The sequence below is a fragment of the Monopterus albus genome, unplaced genomic scaffold, assembly GCF_001952655.1.
Source record: "Monopterus albus unplaced genomic scaffold, M_albus_1.0 scaffold531.1, whole genome shotgun sequence".
In the NCBI taxonomy this organism is placed as follows: Eukaryota; Metazoa; Chordata; class Actinopteri; order Synbranchiformes; family Synbranchidae; genus Monopterus; species Monopterus albus.
This window is the reverse complement of record NW_018128411.1, coordinates 307,437-312,247: the sequence shown is the minus strand read 5'-3', so window position 1 is coordinate 312,247 and position 4,811 is coordinate 307,437.

Below are 4,811 nucleotides of genomic sequence, written 5' to 3'. Positions count from 1 at the left end.
ATTATGAATAGCTGAAGAGTTGCTGAATAGATACCAGTTGAAATGGTGTTTTTAGCTGAAGGTATGCTGAAGCTATTAAGATGTGAAAATTTTTCCCATTCATTTGAATGGGGCAAAACTTGTTTAAAAATGTGAAATAGCTGAAAAAGTATAAATGTTACAAACAACAAAAATACAAGCACACGTCCTTAAAAAGCTGAACATTTTTATACCTGAATGGCTTTTGTAGCTGAAAATATGTTGAAGGAATTAAGTAGTGAAAATAATCCCACTGGTCCCCAAAAAGTAGGTAAAACAAGTAGGGTTGTGTGCATGTGTTGCTGTTTGTGTGTCTGTATGTGTGTGTGAGACTGTTTTTTTGCCGGGTTCAGCCTCACCAGGGCGTGAGGCTGAACCATCTGACAATCTCCTATTATTGTTTTGCACTACTGTCACTGATTGTACTCGGTTTTGAGTCACATCTTATTGGCTGTACCATTTAGATTTATCCTAATTATGTTAATCCAGTTCTTATTCTTTTCTAATCTGGTGTTTGTGTGTATGTGTGTGTATGAGAAAGAAAGAGTAGTCCTACACACTGAGAAATACTAGTGTGGCTATTGAAAATGTAAATGTAATTATGCAAAAACCATAAAAAATATCAAAAAGCTCTTTAAAGTATGAATAGCTGAAGAGTTGCTGAATAGTAATTAGTTGAAATGGTGGTTTTAGCTGAAGGTATGCTGAAGATATTAAGATGTGAACATTTTTCCAATTCATTTGTATGGGGCAAAATCTGCTGAAAAAAGCTAAATATGTTAAAAAGTATAAATGTTACAAACAATAAAAATACAAGCAGGGATGACCTGATAGAGTTGAACATTTTGATAACTTCATGGCTTTTGTAGCTGAAAGTATGCTGAAGAAATTAAGTGCTGAAAAACGGATGGAAGAAATCAGAATAATAATAATAAAGAACACGATAACATAGTGTAGATGCTTCACAGCAACCACACAATAGTAAATAAGTGGAAAACATAGTGTGGATGCTCTCACATCCACACAATAATAAATAAGAGGAGCTTTACAGCATCCACACAACTAAAGGGAACTAAAGGTATGAGAAATAACTAAAGCTTATAAAGTAACTAGGGCCTATAAGAATCAAATCTTACAGCCTCGCGCATCTCATGTTTCCTGAAATGAGTCCGAGGCCCTGAGGAGAGCTCGTGAGTTTCAGTGACAGGCCGGTCTAACTGAGCAGACGCCTGTGGGTTTTACAGACGTACAAAAATTTGAAGAGGTCACCCAATGTAAAATTGTCGTGCTTTACAAAACAGGCAAAGAACATCTGAATATATTTCAAATCTTGAGCGCTCCAAAAGATGTAACGTTCCTCTTTGAAAACCATTATTACAGGGTAAAAAATCCAAAAGCGTTCATAGGCTCAAAATATCTGTGCAACCACTGCTACAGGGGTTATGACAATCATTTGAAACATAAATGCTCCGGTCACTCTAACGTGTTTCGATGCAAACACCCCCCGCAGAGAGTGTGGTGTGTGACCGCTGCAACCGTCAGTGCTCCTCCACCTATTGTCTGATGAAACACAGAGAGATGACCTGGCACCCCCAGGCTAACGCATGCCAGCCTATGCCAAATCCATAAAAAATGTCTAAAATGCTCAAGATTGTATTACACTTCATTAACTAAACAGGCAAAGCCCCACAAGTGCCCCGACTCATACTGTTACATCTGCGAGGGCATCGTCGCTGATGAATCAGCCGAGGGGTATAATTGCTACATCCAAAGCCTGCCCCTGCATGAAAAACAGGATTGTATTCTGGATAACAAATTAATATTCTACGACTTTAAAACATACCCTGATAAAAATGGTGTATACGTACCATTTTATGTGAGCACAATAACAGGCAGTGGTCTGAAGTGGGATCACTTTGGAACCGACTGCGCCGTGAAATTTCTAATGCAGTTTCAAACCCCTCGCTATTACAGAGCAGTGTTTTTAGCTCACAATTCAAAAGGGTTCGACGGTCATATTCTGGTGAACGCTATGCTGTCTCTGGGGATAAAGCCCGACCTGGTTATGTAGGGGTCAAAATTGATATTATTCACAGAACCGGACTATCAACTCAGGTTCACCGATTCAGCATCCTTTTTGCCGTTTCCCCTAGCAACACTGCCTAAAGCTCTGGGGTTCACCGACAGCGTGAAAGACCATTTTCCTCACCGGTTCAGCTCAGATGAGAATCTGAATTATGTAGGGCCTTATCCCTCCACAGAATATTACGGCTTTAATCAAATGAGTGTGAAGAAAAGAGGAGAGTTTATGAGTTGGTACGCCACCGTGTGTCACAGGATGTTTGAATTTGCAAAGGAGGTGGTGTGTTATTGTAAAAATGACTCGGTCATTCTCATGAAAGCCTGCATGAAGTTTAGAGACAGTTTCCTGAGTGAAACACAGCTGGATCTTTTTAAATGATCCACCATAGCATCGGCCTGCATGTATGTGTTTAGAACACACTTTCTCGAGGAAAAGACGCTGTCATTTCCATGTCCTTATGATTACAGTTAATGTTGTAAGAGATTTTCAGACACCAGCATCCAATGGTTGGAGTGGCTGATGTCTACTGAGGGCGTATTCATTCAGCACACTCTAAATCATGGGGAGAAGAGCCTTGTCCCATGGTGTGTGGACTGCTATTGTGAGCTAAATGGTGAAAAGAAAGCGTTTGAATTCTTGGGTTGTTTTTACCATGGGTCTTTGAAATGTTTTCCAGGCCACAGAATTCATCCTTTAATGGGGAAAACCTTCAAGGAGATGCAGGAAGATACTTGAGACAGGCTGGCAAAATTGCAGAGCGTGTACAGTCTGAGCCTCGTGATCATGAAAGAGCATTGTTGGGTTGAAATGAAAAAAATCTCACGAGGGTGTGAAAGCTTTCCTAAAAAGCTATAAAGCCCCAGAACTGTTATTCCGCGAGACGCTCTGTACGGAGGGCACACCTGCCCCATGACTCTGAGGTATTCGGCCTGTGAGGATGAGGTTGTCAGATATGTGGACTTTACGTCGCTGTACCCCCATGTAAATTACACATGTCCATACCCCGTGGGTCACCCCGAAATTATATTCAGGGATCTTCAGCCTGTAGAATATTATTTCAGGCTCATTAAGGCTAGAGCATTTCCACCCAGAGGTTTGTTTTTCCCTGTGCTACCCTACAGATCCACCAGAGGGAGACTAATTTTCACACTATGCAGAACTTGTGCAGAAGTGAATCTACAGGACAGCCCGTGCCCTGACACAGATGACGAGAGGGTGCTGTCTGGTGTGTGGGTCACCCTGGAGTTTGTAAAAGCTCTGGAGAAAGGATACAGACTTGGTGTGTATGTACCATTTTATGTGAGCGCAATAACAGGCAGTGGTCTGAAGTGGGATCACTTTGGAACCGACTGCGCCGTGAAATTTCTAATGCAGTTTCGAACCCCTCGCTATTACAGAGCAGTGTTTTTAGCTCACAATTCAAAAGGGTTCGACGGTCATATTGAAATTACGGTATGCTGAAATTAGTGAAGTGTGGGATTTCAAAGAACAGAGCTCCTCTCTCTTTAAAGGTTACGTCCATACTTTTTTCAAAGGGAAACAGCAGGTATCCGTCACCGATGAGGCGGGTAGAAGGCAATACATTAAAGACTATCACGAGAATCAAGGCATCTTACCTGTGCCTCAAATATCGAGCACAACCCTGCTAAAAGACAAGTGGCCAAACTGTGTTTGAATTCTTTTTGGGGAAAGTTTGCGCAAAAGTGTAACATGACTTGAACCAAAATAGTGTGCGAGCCCCAAACATTTTTCAACCTGTTATTTTCAGAAACTCACAAGGTTAAATATTTTAACTTTCTCAACGACAACACAGCCCTCATTCAGTACAGCGACAGGGGCGTGTGCTTGCACCCCAACCCGGCAGATAATGTATTTATCACCGCCTTTACAACGTGTCACACCAGATTGAAACTGTACAGTCATATGAAGAGGCTTGAAAAGAGGGTTCTCTATTATGATATAGACAGTTAAATTTACACCACTAAACAGGGCGAGACAGAGTTGGAGCTGGGTCATTATCTGGGCGATCTCACGCACGAGTTAAATTCAGATTCCATCCAGGAATTTGTTTCAGCAGGTCCCAAAAGTTACGGATATCAAACGAGAGGTGGCAAGGTGGAAATCAAGGATTTAGTGGAAAACTATATTGAAAAGGCAGAGGGTGAAATCTTGATGGCTCCTCAGCATAACATTACCCATGACAAAAAGACATTTTGTTTAAGAAACACCTTGGTGGATAAAAGATTTAGGGTTGTGTTTGACAAAAGACGCCTTAAAATTTGTGGCCTACAACATTCATCCTGTAACCCCTCACCTCCCTCACCAACACAGCCCCCTTGTGTTAAAACACAACAAACACACCATAGAGCCTATGGTGTAGGCTCTATGCAGATTAAACACAGAACCATAAATCAACCTACAGTGACATATAGATACATGGAGAAAGAAGAGAGAAACTCTGCCTAGAAAGGCATCGAACCCCAAACCTTCTTGCTATGAGGTGACAGCAATACCACCACTTCACTGTGCCACCCTAAATTATATACAGGTAAATATAATTTATGTTCAGGTATTTCTGTGTCATGTATTTTTCTAGAAATCATCGTAGGCCATTTAACCTCTGTTTACTTCATGGGTTTTGGTGCCAGTTTAAGTCAAAAGTGTTAATATTTAAATAAATATTAATTTATTCTTTTAAAATAATATTTAA